The 16,612-nt window shown below is 43.3% G+C and overlaps 1 long non-coding RNA gene across 1 annotated transcript in view; it reads right to left on the reverse strand.

The window, feature by feature from the left end:
• Positions 1 to 468: 468 nt before the first annotated feature.
• Positions 469 to 16,612, reverse strand: part of LOC309353754 — a 184,966-nt gene continuing 168,822 nt past the window's right edge. The window contains exon 5 of the long non-coding RNA XR_014161998.1: positions 469 to 1,594. This is a non-coding gene — a long non-coding RNA (uncharacterized lncRNA). The remainder of the gene's footprint in view (positions 1,595 to 16,612) is intronic.

A 16,612-nucleotide genomic window follows, 5' to 3' on the forward strand; every position in this document is an offset into this window, starting at 1 on the left:
AAGTGTAATGATGTCTCTTGCCGGCCTGCGTGTAGAGAAACATTTTACATGGCTGGAATGTAGCTTACTGGACAATGACAGAAATCACACTCATTGCCCTGCCCACTTTTTCCCATAGCCCACTACTGTTGGTGAGAATGTGTGAATCTGGCCCCAGTCTACACTAGAAGGTGGGACATGCATATTACAAGATACACAGTGCCACTGGTGAAAATGACAACCCCCTGTTTTCCTCATTCTTCTCAAATCAAGTGCAACTTGCCCCACATTCTGAAATTATTAGAGGTTACCGTCCACACGCTTTTTGCTGCACAGAAACTGGTGGTTAGATAAAACCTCGTTCTAAACTGTTCAGCAGAGTTTATGTACTTTCTCTCGCGGAAGTGGTGAACAAGGACGAAATTGTTGTAAAGATGACTCACAAACTCTGTGAAGTCTCAGTCGAGAGATTTTATTCCCAGTCCAGGTACAAGCATTAGGTAGCAAAGATATTTTCAACTGTTAAAATAAACAGCAGTTAACAGTGCACTTTCAAACAAAAGTCTCTCTTATCTCCCACACATCGTAAATTACAGGAACAGTCCTTCAGCAGGTTTTACAGGCAACACTCTTTGGACGAACATCTGCTATCAAGCATCTGCAAAAAGGAAGCCAAGTGGTCTTCTTCTTCTTATTGGCACTTCCAGCTGATGCTAATTAAACTCAGAGTGCCACTCCCATATATAAAGGGAAAACTCTGGAACCTTCTAGAAGTTTTCTACTTGTTTCTGGCAGAATGATTCCCTAGCAGAAATGTGTGTCCCTCCCACCACACTAGCAGTTATGTGATGTGAGAGGAAGAAAACATACGTTCCAAGGATGCCATGGCCCAGGATAAATTGAACTGGGATTGCAGGAAAGGGAGAGAGAGAAACAACACCGAGCTGCCATTTTCAGTTGCGGCCTGTGCAGTTATTTTACACCTTACTGATTTATTACATGGCCGTTGCTTCCCCACTTGCCAAACAAGGCTTGCTGCTTCTACTTCCTTCTTCTTGGTTCCTGCATTCTGGCTGCTTCCTCGCACTTCCACAGCACCCACCTGCTCTTGCCTCCTTGCTGTCCCCAAGAAAGCCTTTGAATCCATTTCAAACTCACCACCCACATGTAAATGGGAAAACAGACCTGTTGCAAATGTATTTTTCCATTTCAGGAGGCAGAGTTACTGCTCACTAATGTTCTGGTTATGGGGAAAACGGCTCAGCATAAATCATTTGGCATGGATACGTACATCAGTGTTCTCTCTCTCTCTCTCTCTCTCACACACACACACACACACACACACACACACACACTTACTAGATTCCAAGCCATAGAATTGTAGAGTTGAAAGGGACTTTAAGGGTCATCTGGTCCAACCCCCTGCAGTGCAGAAAACTCAGCTAAAGCATCCATGACAGATGGTCATCCAGCCTCTGGGTTTAAAACCTCCAAGGAGAGTCCACAACCTCCCGAGAGAGACCGTTCCACAGTCCAAGTCATGTTGCACCAGTTCCTTATTTCATCTTCCACTTGTCATGGCATCTTCTAAAGCATCGTGGCAGAATTGGCCCTGCTGGAAAAGCAGAGAGAAATCTTGAGTCACTCCTAAAATTATAGATCTGGAAGGGTCCCAAAGAGTCATTTAGTCCAATCCCCTGCAATGCAGGAACCATGTCCTTCATGTTACATGAGCAAAGCAGACCAGTGAAAGAAGCAGAAATAAGATAGTGTTTTGTGTTTTTCTTATAAATTCTGGTGGTCTGGTTGGCTTTCTTTTTGCATGCAGTTTGATGGCATCATTTAACTTCTGGCTGCTCCCCCTAATTTGTCTGTCCTAGCTCCTCCTGAGGCAGCATTGCCTCATGGGAGATTGCTAGCACTGAGTAAGAAGACACATTGAAAGAGTTAATTCTAGTCCTCTTTGTTTCCTTTCTGCATTCCTTCGCTGCGGGGAATGTAGCCTTACAGCCATTTATGCTGCTGCAGCAGCAACAGCAGGGATTCTGTTCGAGCGCTCTGTGTGAATGCAGGATGGAATGGTATCTTCTCCGAAAGAGCCAGCAAATTGAATTACTTGATTGGTGAAGTAAGATGAGGTAGGGGTTGGTGGGAGAGAAACATGTCCTCAAGGGTAGACAACAGAACATACCCCTTATGGAGAAAAGGAGCTGATGATATCAACAAGGACATTACATGGGAAAGAAGGCCCTGTCTTCTGCCTCATCAGTTAACCTCTGTTACAAAGCCATGCAGAGCAACTGATTGAACAGGATCACACAAACAGGTGTAAAAGCCAGCAGGGATGCCAGCACTGGTACACTGTATCTGGATTGGGGCCCCTGGATCTCTCTCCCCCCCAAAAAAAACAAGAATTGCTGCTGATATACATATATTAACTTAGCCTAGCTTACCTCACAGGGCTGTTGCAAATATTAAAAGGGGGTGGGAGAAAAACATACGCAGCCGTAAGCTCCTGGGTGGAAAATGAAGATAGAAATGTATGTCACAGAGCACATTGTTAAACTATGGGATGTGCAACGATGGCCGCCATCTTGGATGGCTTTAAAAGATTAGACAAATTTGTGATGGATAAGGCTGCCTGTGGCTACTAGCCAAAGCATTTATGTTCTGCCTCCTTGTTGGCTACCACAGAAGGAAACCACCCTGGACGGGGTTCAATGTAACCTATGGAGACTTGTTTACTTTCCATCTCCTACCACAGCTTGTCTCCTGGATGTTCATAGATAGCAGTAAGCATCTTAGACTGTGAGACAGGCTGGCCACCCAGAAATACACACCTTGCTGCTCTGAGGTACTTGGTGGAAAGTTCTGACCCCTAAACTCTCAGGCCCTGGTGAAACTCCAGAAACCCACTCCTTCCTCTTATCCTTTTTTCAGAACAGATAATTTTCTGCATTTCTTTCTTCTCACTTCTCTCTGCCTCCTCTCAGGGTTGGCTCACACATGAGGCAAGGTGAAATGACCATCCCAGGTGGCAGGATCCACAGGGGTAGCAGATCCCAATGTGGATCTTTCCGCCCCACTCATTCCTGATCTAGACCTTCATTCACCCCTTTTTTTTCCTGGGAAGGAGCGGGGGCACTATTTTGTGGTTCACCTCAAGTACCAAAATACTGGCCTTGCCTCTTCCATTTCCCAACTTTCATGATATCTCTGCTTTTGCACAGCCATTACATTCAAGTTTTCCACAGTTTGTATAGGTTTCTATTGCAGCTAGCTAGATCCCTAGCATCACTTTCCACTCCTTCTACAGGAATAGTAAATTTCCCCACCTCTACCTCTGTCACATCAACAAGTTAAGTGTCTGCTGTTGATCCCGCCAAAGTGAGTTGTGAAGCCCATGCTCAATTTTCCTCAAATGAACTCTCCAACAGTTATTGCAAAAATGATATGAAACAATAGAAAAGATATGATATCATGTCCTTTGTTACATTTCTCAGAAGCATTATATCCACATATATAAAGAATTAAGACTTGTGGTGGAGCTTTCACACAACACACCAAGCACACAAACAGCACATCTCCATTTTTCAGCATCGTTTCAGAATCATGTGACTTGACCTTTGCCCTCTGGCAAATCAAACATGTGAAGAACCAGTGTTGCTGTGTTCTGGATTTCAAAAGAGAAAGATTCAGACTTCTGACAGGCTTTGAAAGATGGAAGTGTGCTATTTCATCTACTATGAAAATTGGCTTTCAGCTACAGAAAGTATGGCATTATGTAAAATGATAGATTGCATACATTTGATGCAAGCAAACATCAAGGACATCTTGTCGTCGATGTTTATCACTTTTGCAGCAGTCTTAGTTTTGAGACACGATTCAGTACCTGCTAAAGACTAACAAATATTTACATGAACAATAAAAGGATGCTTCATAGGTCTGTTTAATGTGATGAGTGTTGAAGTGGGATGTGCATCACAAACGATTACATAATTTGAAACCTGTGCTGTATGACAACTCCAGATTCTGTTGTACTTCTTCAAGATAGCTACTGCATGGAAGGCAGTTGAAAATGTTGGAATGCCTGTTCTTACAAAACATTTGAAAACACACCATGGTGGCCCACAAGTAATCTGTGGGTTTAATGGAATGATTGCTGTAGCATCCATCACTTTATCATTTCAATTCCATGTATTTTCTCAGCAATGCTGTGATGTAGGTTGTGCTGGGAAACAGTACAGTAATTTGTCCAATAGACTTCAGAGCTGAGTTGGAATTTGTGCCTCATTTTCCCATGCCATACAGTACTTAGCACAATAGTCAATCCTGCCCTGTTAAGAATTACATTGACTTGGAACCTACAGGTATGTCTCCAGGAACTCAGCATCTGAAATGCTGCCACTCATGGAAGGAGGCTAGAAATTCCTTCTTTCTGTGCAGCCCCTTTCTGTCCTCTGAAAATTTGCTCTATAGGATGGGAAATCTTCCACAACACTGCAAGCAGTGGCGTAGCGTGGGGGGTGCAAGGGGGGCTGGTCGCACCGGGCGCAACTTCTGGGGGGGCGCGCTCGCTGCCTCCGGAGTCGCCCAGAGCCCCATGGCAGCGGCTCTCAGCGCTCGCTGCGGAAGGCGCGCCAGGCAGCCCCTCCTCACCGATGGGCAGCGTTCACCTGGGGGCTCGGCCAGCGCGCAGGGCTGGCTGCATGGAGTTGCCGGGGAGCCGCCGCCGCCTGCCATGCTGCCCTGGCTGCTTCAGCCGCGTCCGACAGCCGGCTCGAGGCTCCTTCCGGCTGGGTCTCCCGATGGGGTGCTGCGGGCGGAGGCTTCGGCACCAAGCGCCACGCCACCCACCCGCCCCGACGGGACCCGCCCACCCGCGCCGGAGGCTGGCCAACCCACTGGCCCCAGAGGCGCCCCCTCCCCGCGCCAGAAAGAAGCCGCGTCGGGGCTAGCCGGGCCGGGGAGGGAGACCGAGAAGGCTGCGCCGCGACGCCCAAAGACGTGCGTCTTGGCGCAAAGGGGCCCGCGGCACCCAGACGCGGAAGGGACCCTCTCCCCCTGACCCGCCACTGAACTGCAATTCCCAGCTCCCTTGGCAAATCCCAGTGCCCAATCCCCAAGATGCTTTATTTGAGGCAGGGGTCCTTTAATTGCAAAAACAACACCACGGAGGGCAGTAGTCACTACGAAGTTTGCCCCAGAGCCGTCAGTATTAATGACCATGGTTAGGGGTTAGGGGCGCAAATTACTTGCCTTGCCCCGGGTGCTGACTACCCACGCTACGCCGCTGACTGCAAGAGGTGGCCCCGGGGGGGGGGGGGTACAGAGAAAAAGTGGAAATGGGAGGAAATCACCTCCCCCTCTTCTGCTGGTGGTAGCTTGGTAGCTCCTGCTAGATCAGAACTCCTTGAAGGAGCTCATTCATAGATGAGCAAATCAGGATCCAAGCCACAATGTGCTGTGCTTCTGAGAACCCATATTGTGAGTTCCACAGTTCGGAAAAGGAATGCACTGTTTAATAGCCACCCCACTGCCTGTGGAGCATTTTTAAGATGAAGGGACGGAACCAACAGGTTTATTTCTATAACTAAGAGTGTCATGGTGATTGAACACGTTATTTTTGTAGGTCAGGTCATTGCACAAACTACCTTGCCGGCTTATTAGTGTAAACCAGAGGAACTGGCAGACTGCTGCACACCTCAGCACAGGATGGTGCCCAGTTCAATCTCAGAGGTTGTATTTATGCAGCAGAAAGATATAGAACTCATTAACTTGTTTCCCCTGCGCAAGGTACTCTTTTCCCCTGGAAAGAAATATTGCGCATTGACAGAACTATATTGTGAAGCGCTTCTTATATGCTGCGCCCTTCCCCCTGCAACACCCTCAATGCTCTTATGAATGAAGGTAGTGCTTTTGTGGTTTGCTGATATAAACAGGATAGCAAAAAAACAACAAGTCAACAGCTATTTTAATGATTTTATCCTGGGAAGGTGTAAGCTTTTAGAATCTGACACCATTTACAAGTAGAGCATCCTGGCAAAAATGGACCACTTGGCACTCTTTCTCCAAGGAACTTAATTCAAGCTGGTACTGAGTGTAATTGGGATAGGACGATAGGCAGGAGAAGGAACAGCAACAGTCAGAATTCATGGTTCATTAAAACGCTGTTGTTTACCATTCTCTCCGTGGCTGTCATAATCAATCACTCTTCTTAACAGTTATTTGCTAATAAATGCTTCTGCTTTTCATGCTTCAATATACACAGCACGCAGGAGCCATTTGTCACTAACGTTCAACAAAAGAGCCCCTGCTGTCAGGTCACACAGCATCAGCAAGACATTTTATATTTCAAACAGGAAAGTAAAGAAATTTTAGTGTATGGACCAAAGATTCAGCAAAGCCCAATGGCCTTCATTTCCCTCCAAACAGTATATTTTAAGACAGTTGGGGTGATTTGCAGTGTTATTAGCATTGGATAAATGCTCGTCTTCACCGGCACTGGGTAGGGCCCAAGATTGGGGGGGGTCCAGTGTGTGTCGCATGTGTGTGATGTCACATGTGTGATATGCATCACATGATGTCACACATGTCCTCCAACGCCATGCAGGCGGGACCGACATGTTCTAGCAGAAGGCTGTTTTGGCCTGCGCTGTGTGGCAGACCCTCCAAGGGCCCCTATTTTCCAGGGATGTCCCTGATTCAGAGAAGTTGTCCCTATTTCTGATTTGATCCCGGCACGTCCTGCTTTTCCTTAGGATGTCCTTATTTTCATTGGAGAAATGTTGGAAAGTATGGAGTTATCCGACCCCCGAGTCATCGGAAGGCAATCCTGTATGGGGAAGTTTTTTAAATGTTTAATGCATGGGTATGCAAACTAAGGCCCAGGGGCCGGATCTGGCCCAATCGCCTTCTAAATCTGGCCCGTGGATGGTCCAAGAATCAGCATGTTTTTATATGAATAGAATGTGTCCTTTGATTTAAAGTGCATCTCTGGGTTATTTGTGGGACCTACCTGGTATTTTTACATGAGTAGAATGTGTGCTTTTATTTAAAATGCACCCTGGGTTATTTGTGGGGCATAGGAATTCGTTCATTATTATTTTTTCCAAAATACAGTCCAGACCCCCCACAAGGTCTGAGGGACAGTGGACTGGCCCCCTGCTGAAAAAGTTTGCTGCCCCCTGGTTTCATGTTGTATTATGTTATATATATGTATATGTTGAAAGCTGCCCAGAGTACTGGGGCAAACCAATAAGATGTGTAGGGTATAAATAGTAAAATTATTGTTATGGAATGGGATGTTCCTATTTTCATTGGAGAAATGTTGGAGGGTGTGGTATCAGGAGATACTGTGATTAGATCTGTGCCTTTATTTATCTGACTTGTAGGCTGGCCCCAGCTAAGAAAATATTTTCCCAGGGAGGTTCATGAGGTATGGTAAAAAAGGTGTTCATGTGGGACACACATGGTACTGAATATAAGATCACACATGTTATCATCTTGACATTCCTAATATTTTTCAGAAACTGGTGTCTCATATTTTATTCATGTTTCATTTTTGTTTTGCCTCCCTATACAATACAGAACATGCCTTTCATTGAAAAACACCATGGAGCCCACTTGCAACTGCAGTGGGAGTCAGCAATCTGTTGCATACAGCCATGATATTATTTGACCGTATATTGTATTATATAATTTAGTTAACCAAACTGTGTCTCTGCTTAGTAGAGAAGCTTTCTTGAAAAGTGGGGTCAGTGTTTACTATGCAAATAAGTAAATTTGAATTAAATTACATAGAAATCATATGAAATATGGCATGATCCTTTTGACGTGCAGGAGTTTTTGCAAAAATGGATTTCGGGTCTTTGTGAGTCACTTGGGTTAGATGAGATCTCGTGACCATTTTTTTCTGAGAAATCCATTTGGGGGCGGTTTTTATCTTTCTTGCTATTCAAGCAATGAACAATATGAAGGAGAGTGTGATTACATAAATTCCATTTTTGTGTGAGAGAGAATGGGGGCAAGATAACACACAAAGAGACACTACAACACACACACACTTCTAAATACAAGGAATTTAGCACATAGGGGAGGCTTACTTCATAGCCACACCTTTAAAATACGTTAATATTGTCTTTCATGGTTCAGTACATCTGTTTGTTATTTCCACAATTCATCCTGCTTTCAGCGTCCATCTGATGAATTAGCTCATCTGAGGTGCCTGAACTAAAAATAGACACTACATCTGTTGAAGTGAAAAGCTTGAATGACTGGCTGTAAAAATCACTACCCAGAAATTCGCAAAGCTGATCAGGCTCTTTCCTCTGTTATGAACATGACAGAGAGCAGGGGAAAGAGAGGGAGAGAAAGACACAGAAACCTTCTTTCTGAATTAATAGACTTCTGTTTTTCTTATGCTGGCCGGTCAGAAGACGCTGCAGAAACAAATAACATCAAGAACCTGAGGAACAATTGTTGCAGAATGAATGAAAAGACCACAAAGTGGAAAGACCTCCATAATGTTTCTGTAGAGTCACAGTAAGAAATCTTACTAAGAAATGCTTTTAGCAAACTTTGGTCCCTTGATGTTGTTGGACTACAATTCCCATCATCCCTAGCTAGTAGAACCTCACCTTTTGCTTTAGGAAGCAGTAAGCTCCTTCTATATTTATGAAATTTCACACTTCCTGCCCCCACATACACACATATGCATGTGCACATACACACCAGCTGGCCTCTTGCACCTTGTTAAATACTTCCAGTGCAGCATTCCCATCCTTAGCTTGCTTAGATGCTTTCCCTCACAGAATCTGGCCTACAAGCATCCTGTTGCTGACAGCTTTATGTTCTGAGAAGTTGGAATGTTTCTGAATAATCTAAGATGCCAATCGTACCCAGGAGTTTGACTATGATTTCTTTAGGCTGCCGTCCTATCCTCACTTACCTGGGAGTAAGCCACCTGCCTGAATTCAATGGGACTTGCACCTGAGTCAGGTTGCTTTGTTAGTATTATTAATATTCACATCCAAACTCATCATGTAGAAAAAGAAATGCAAATTAACTGAAGAAACATAAAGAAGCAGAACATTAATTCTGGAAATTAATTCTCAAAGATTTATTTCTAGAAATTAATTCTTAAAAATGAACTTTCACACATTAATCTTAGGCAATCGCATAGATAAACAAGGTGTCTGAAGTAGTGCAACATAAGGCACAGTGACTCATGGAAGAATAAATAAATAAAACGGTGCAAATTTTCTCATCCACACCATGGACTGTGCCAATCCTGAATGTATTGGATTTGTGACCATTATGCTCATTTGCCTTCAGTAGCAGTGAAGCTCTGCTGGATGAAGTACAATTGCCTCTGGTCTATTTTTGGGGAACTCTGCAACGTGTTTAAGTTTTTCCCTCCTCCTCCGGACGACAGGGACAAGCCTAACTGCCTGATATGTGATGCTAATAACATTGTATCATAGATAAGAAACAATCTCTTAATAACTCACCTCACAAAAGATGCTGTCAGTGAATGCTATACTATGGGTTGCTCTACACATATTTTAGAAGTTCCTCCCATCTTTTTTGCTCTGCTTGTTTGATTATCAGTGACTTGCTACCTTGAAAACTGGATTCAGCATAATGCAATTCCACATATTTATTCAATATTTTTTCTTTCAGTCCTTTGCATCCCCCTTTCCCCCTGAAGTGGTAGAAAGCACTGTTGATTATTGTGCTTATCAATGTGCTAGGCTCAGCTCCTCAGACACGATTCAATTTCTTTACTTGTTTTGAGGCATAAGTATATGTAGGAATCCGTGAGCTGCATGAAAAGCAAAACCCACTCAGCCTCCAGTTAAAGAATGCAGCCTTCTGAACTCACAAGAGCCCTCACTAGAAACAGCAATATTTACAAGTTGTTGCCCTTGGCTGGACCTTATACTCAGAGGCACTGAGGAGCCCCTTACTGTCTGTGTTGTTTTTCTTTTTTAAAAAATTCAGTGTGGCTGTTTGCAGAACTTCAAATGCTTCAAGCCTGCTTAATCTTTCAACGACAAGCTCACCATGTTTTTGAGAATCGACATGGTACAGCCGTAGCTGGCGTCTTCCACCTCTAACTTATCTTTGTGCAGCTGTGGATTGCGTTTCTAAACCTCATAATCTTGTTCTTGTTTTCATTCTTGGTCTATTTCCCATGCACTATAAGTCCTCTGCCAGCAGCGTGTGTGGAATTCTCCTCAAAGCAAACAACTGCATTATAAACCTCACTCTTCTGTATATCTCTACTTGGGGCTAATATTGATATCAAAGTAATCAAGCCTTTGGGGGGGTTGGGGGGAATCTATTTTCCCACAGGAATGTTACAAATAATTCAGTGACTCAATCAACATGACAGATGGATTTACAAATAGCTTGAAAATGAATATCTAAGCCCAATTGTATTCTCTGCCTTGGTGAGAGGAATGAAGATAAGCTCAAGGAGTCTAGCTTGTACAAGAACAACCAAGGTCTAACATCCTTCTGGGATACTGTAGCCTGAAAGCCAATGAAATGAATATCGGTTATCTACAGAAGGCAGATATTGGTGCTTTTGACGCTTTCAAAAATAGTACAAAATGCTTGGGGTTGTACATTGCTAAGTGTGAATCCCAAATTACAAGGTAAATGAAGGTGATCCATGGAAGGTTCTTACATTTTCAAGTTGGACTGTGCCATTAATAAGGCATCTTGAGTTGAACCAGGGACTTCTTAAGATTCTGTGTGATTCTGTGGTCTTGGCTATTCTCCCCAACCCCCCCAACCCAACCCCCATAGCTGCTGCCTCCCACCCTGCAAGGAATAAAAACTAGATGACTGGGATATGTTAAGGTCTTGGTATGGGGGTAAGGGATGAGAGGTGGCGGGATACCATTCATGTTGATCCAAAACCTAAATGATATGGGACTAATCTGCACTCGTGAGCTATAACATTTTAAATGAGTTATAAAAAATGTCACATCAGAGGGCACTGTAGAGAAGAGGAGGAGGAGGAGGAGTTTGGACTTGATATCTCGCCTTTCACTCCCCTTAAGGAGTCTCAAAGTGGCTAACATTCTCCTTTCCCTTCTTCCCCCACAAGAAACACTCTGTGAGGTGAGTGGGGCTGAGAGACTTCAGAGAAGTGTGACTAGCCCAAGGTCACCCAGCAGCTGCATGTGGAGGAGCGGGGAAGCGAACCCGGTTCACCAGATTACGAGTCCACCGCTCTTAACCACTACACCTCCCGATCTGACTCCAAAGGGAAATTGCATTGGGAACTATTTTTTTTATAGCTTTTTCTAATAGTGTTTTCCAAATCAGTGTAGATCCAGCCATGAGTGGGAATTAGATGAGAACTTCACCTCAGAAATACCAGTTACCCTTGCCTCAGAAATACCAGTTGCCTCATAAATAACAGTTGTCATCTATTGATCAATGACATCCGGGTGGACCATTGTTGCTATTACTGCCCAGACGACTGGCAAAGAATGCTGCCAGTATTTTAATGCCAAAGAAATTGGCATTTCTTTAAACAGTTAACATGGTCTTTACCAGGCTTAAGGATAGCAAAAACATGGGCACCATACATTGAACTTAACAAGGGTCATAATTCCAAAGTCTCTTTATAAGCCCCGGGAAGTATAGGGACCAATCAATCAAAATATGCTTGATTCAATTCAGCAGGAAAACTCCTGGAGCTTTCCCAGCCTTTGTATTATCAATGGCATCCTATTTTTTTCTACCTCTAATGGCTTTGTGAGAATTTCCTTCTGTTGCATATCTCGCTGTAGGAGAACCAACTGTGAGGTGGGGCGAGGGAATAAATTCTCAACCCCTGGGATTCTTACCTTTCCTGTATAATTTAGAATAGTACTTTGAAACTCTAAATGTATTTCTTTCGGGTTCTATATACCATACTGTGCTCACCATTAATCAGCGGATTAAAATTCTGAGTTCTTTTTTACACAGTCTCGCTCCACTTTCCCATTGCTCTGAGGCACACATGCCAATGCAGATTCCGCTCAAATAGAATGTAGATTATTCAGTCCATATTTAGCACCTTGCAACATTCAGTGTAGAGCTCCAAGGAAATGGATGCCGCAGACTGACTTTAATGTTTTCTCCAAATTTTACTCCTGCAACATTATTATGAAAAACATATGCTATAATCCTACCTTGTATGTAAGCCTTGTATGCTTCCATTTCAGTTGCCCAAGATGTGTCCTCCTTGTTTTAAAAATATCCCCAAAGTTGTGTTACAAGTTTTCAACATTCAAAAGTGTAAAGAAAATTAATTACCATAAATCAAAGGCTTCCACCTCATTAGACAGCTGCATAGCAAGAGAGACTGGTGCATGATCTGAAAGAGCAATTGTCTCAATTTGACGTGTTGTAACGGACAGTAATAAAATAGAAGAAAGCCACACATAATCTGATCAAAAACAATTTTGATGTACTAATGGAAAAATATATAATCACACTCTCTACAATGTAATATTCTCCAAGCATCAGCCAATCCACATTCAGATATTTATGCCTTCAATGCTGACCTCACTGAAGAATGAGTTTTATAAGGGGGAGTATTCCAGGTTTAATTTAATGTCTCTCACATGCCCCTTCCTCTCTGGGTCCATCCCACTGCTGCAATCATCAAGGGAAAATAATATTTTCTTCCACAGTCTCTATGAGTTTCTGCATGCAAGATGAATTTCACATGGAATTAACTCAAATTGAAGGAGTTATGCAAATCTGAACAATGAAAGTGGCTTCTTTGTAAGAAATTTTATCTTGTGTGAAGCAGCCTTCAATTATTTCTGTAACTGCACACTTTTCAGGCTGTAAACCTACACCCACATACTTGGGAGTAAGCTTCATTGAACTTAGTTTATTTGTTTGCAGTTTACTTGGGATTTACTTCTGAGTAACAATTCATAGGGTTGCATTTTAAAAGACCTTGAGTGTGAAGCACCATCCATTCAGACTGGAATTATTCCAATTATCATATTCAGCCTTTGGATTTTATTATACATTAGTCAATAAAATTAAAGAGCCAGCTCTTATCGGGTGACATTTTCATGTGCAAATCTATCTACAGAGGGGTCTAATCACATCTCAGCCTTCTCTCTGTGGAAATGATCTGCTCTTGCTCGTTAAGTCTGCACCATTCACAGGGCCTGTTTCTAATATCTCAGTTAATTTTGTGGCTGTTACTTGGTGACCTCTGCCTAATATTTTTTCATTCTCTTCAGAACACTGCTGCAAGGCAGAACATCATTTTCTCACCACACAAGAGTGTTGTTTGTTTGTTATATAGAGCATGTAGCTAACATCTAAGCTTTGCAGTAATATTTTAAAATGGCAGTTCCTGTCCACAGACATATAGTCACAGTCAAGGAAAGCCTGTTCTGCTTTGCCATCTGAGGCAAAACAGGAATGTGTTACCCACTGCCATGACATGTTCCACTACCACTGCTGCTGCTGGAAAGCCCCCCCCCCCCCCCGTTGCTGAAGTTGGTGAGGGCTGGAGCATTCCACAAGTGTTGCCACTCACCTTCTCTGCCCCAGGGTGGGGAAGACAAGTGGCAATGCCAAACACTGGAATTGAATTGATTGAAATACTTTATTGTCACTTGTACAACTTGTATACAGTGAGATTACACGAGCACCCCCCCACTCAGCTCTCTTAGTCTTAATTCCTCTCGTTTACTGATGCACACCCACCAAAACCGAAAGTCAGTTGCCCTGTTGTTATCTTTTCATTCAGCATCATATCAGCCCACAGATAGAAGCTGTTCTTTACCCTATTGGTGCAACTAATCATGCTTCTATATCTTCTGCAGGCGATCAGGAAAGTGCCGGCCAGGGTGTGAATCATCCCTAAGAATTTTGCTCACTCTCCTGAGGCAACGTTCTTCCACGATGTCATCCAGTGGATTCACGGGACAGCCCATAATATCTTGTGCTGTATTCACCACCCTCTGTAGGCACTTCCTATCAGTTGATGTCAAACCAGCGTACCACACCATGATGCAGTATAAAAGTATGACTGCCTCTAAATGGTGAAAACAGGCGGGGGGGTTGATCTGGCAGAAGCAGAAGCTGTGGGGCTGTACTGTGGTTATTAATACTGTGCATTTGGAAGCAAGAGGATGCATACAAATGGACTCTCCCTAAAAAATAACTGTCCAGTCAAAAAATGTGGTTCAAAAGCTTTACTAACAGAACTTGCTCCAAAACAGGCTTACAACAAACATGTTACATCCAGATAGTTGCATAAAATCATGTGCTGATCCTAGCATCAGCTGGGCATCTTAGAAATGTTAATTTCTTCTAAGCAGAGCTGAGAACATAGCATTGCCTCTCCTGCAAACAGACTGTGTTAGCCTGTAGGTTGTTTCCTCCTGGAGAGAGTCATTAGCACCCCACACTCTTCAGGTGGCTTGAGAGAACAAAGACTAACTCACAAAAAAGGGATATCCACAAATTAACATATGCATAGGGCTGAAATTCCATATCTTTCATGTGACCTGAGTTAAACAGCTCATGTCAGAGTAGCAGAGATACAGTCTCAGTTAATTGTTTGATTGTTAGGCTCTCTGCTGCTCTTGCCTAGATTGAATTCAATTTTACATTGCTGTGTCTTCAGCAGTCTACATACAGAGTTATTTTCCAATGAAACTATACTTAACAGGCAGGTGGGGCACTGCCTCTTGCACTTCTGCTGCCCGAGACAGGTACTTCAGTTCACTTCATTGGTGGGCCAGCCCTGGTCACAGTGTGGGAGCCATTTGGGCAGCCATCTTCTCTGCCAGGTATTTTCAGCGGTGGGCACCACTTCTAGAATCTTCTCACTAGGGAGGCATGCTTGGTGCTGTCTTTATCTATTTGGTGGAGATGAATCAGCGTATAGGGATGAGGTTCAAAAAGTCTCGACATGGTGCCTAGAGAACAACTTGCACCTAAATATCAGTAAGACAAAGGGGATGGTATTGGACTTTTGGAGGAAGAGAGGGGAACTAGCCCTGTTGTATATCAGGGAGGGCTGTGTGGAGAGAGTCTCATCCTTCAAATTCCTGGGAGTTTACCTTAGTGAAGACCTCACTTGGAAAATCAATACAACCCAGGTGGTTAGAAAGGTCCAACAGAGACTCCATTTCCTTAGGGTCTTGTGTAAGAACAATGTCAAAAAAAAAATGATCTTCTCTTTCTACCGGTCCACAATAGAAAGTGTCCTTCCATACTGTATTACAATGTGGTATGCTGGATTGACAGCCATGGACAGGAAGTCCCTACAGAGGGTGGCGAATACAGCACATGACATCATAGGCTGTCCCCCGAGTTCGCTAGATGACATCGCAGGAGACCGCTACCTCAGGAGAGCGAGGAAAATTCTCAGGGACGACTCACACCCCAGCCAGCACCTCTTTAATCCCCTACCTTCGGGCAGGAGATACAGAACTATAGTCAGCCGCACCAACAGGTTAAAGAACAGTTTTTATCTGTGAGCTGCTGAATGGAAAAAAAATAGTGGTGAAATTGACTTCCAACAAGCACACAGAGTGCGAACAAGACTGAGTGTATGGGGGGGGCTCATTTAATTTCACTGCACACAGGTGGTGTAGTGACAATAAAGGTTTATTATTATTATTATTATTATTATTATTATTATTATTATTATTATTATTATTATTATTATTTTAGGCAGCAGGTTATGACTCTTCTTTTTACCTGGGCTTTTGGTCCGTAATTTGAAGGGTGGCGTTGTGGCCTCTTTTAGTGTGGTAGAATCAGTAAGTCCCAATCCGTTTCCTTTGTTTTGCTGTGTTTTAACAATTTTCCAACTCAGAGAAGGCATTCTCCTCACTAATCATCCCATTCGTGGGACAGAAGCACAGAAAGTTGACAGTACCTCTTACTGCAACATTCAGCCAGTTAGGAATTTGAATGGAGAATGGTGATAATTCAACAGCAATATTTGAAATTCTGGTCAGTCTGTTGTGTATTAACTAGTGTACTAACATGGGAATAGCATATAAAGAAAAGCAACCTGGAAAATCCTGCCCTCACAAAAATGGCATATTGTTAATAAGTGTCCCAACTATATGATGCTGCTGCTAAAATCAATTTATGCATCATCATGTGTCATGACCTAGAATAAACTCTTTTATTTATATTAACAGAGACTCTCCCATTTATTCCCACTGAATCTTACAAATGTAGAAACAAATAATATGCATTCAAACATTTCCCTAGCGCTTCATTACTGTTTCTCCCAAACCACTGCAGAATACATCAATTGGGCACCAGTCTGCCTTTAATTTATAAAAGGATTCAGCCCCTGCATTTATGAATGAATAAATCCCACTGAAATCTATGGAACATAATCATGAGTAAATGCATTTAGGGTAGCAACTGGGATGTCAAAGAGCAGATTATCTCTGTTAGAGGCTTACTGACCGCTTGGGCTTCTTACACATCAGGTTATAGAAAAGGCAGCTGTACTGAGAATGCCTTTTTGAATTAAACAAGTGATGTCCTACAAGAGAATGTGGTGTGTGTGTGCATGTGTGTTTGTGCGTGCGTACGTGCATGGGGTTTCTGTCCACTTACT

This window comes from Podarcis melisellensis, assembly GCF_964234715.1.
Source record: "Podarcis melisellensis genome assembly, chromosome: 1".
In the NCBI taxonomy this organism is placed as follows: Eukaryota; Metazoa; Chordata; class Lepidosauria; order Squamata; family Lacertidae; genus Podarcis; species Podarcis melisellensis.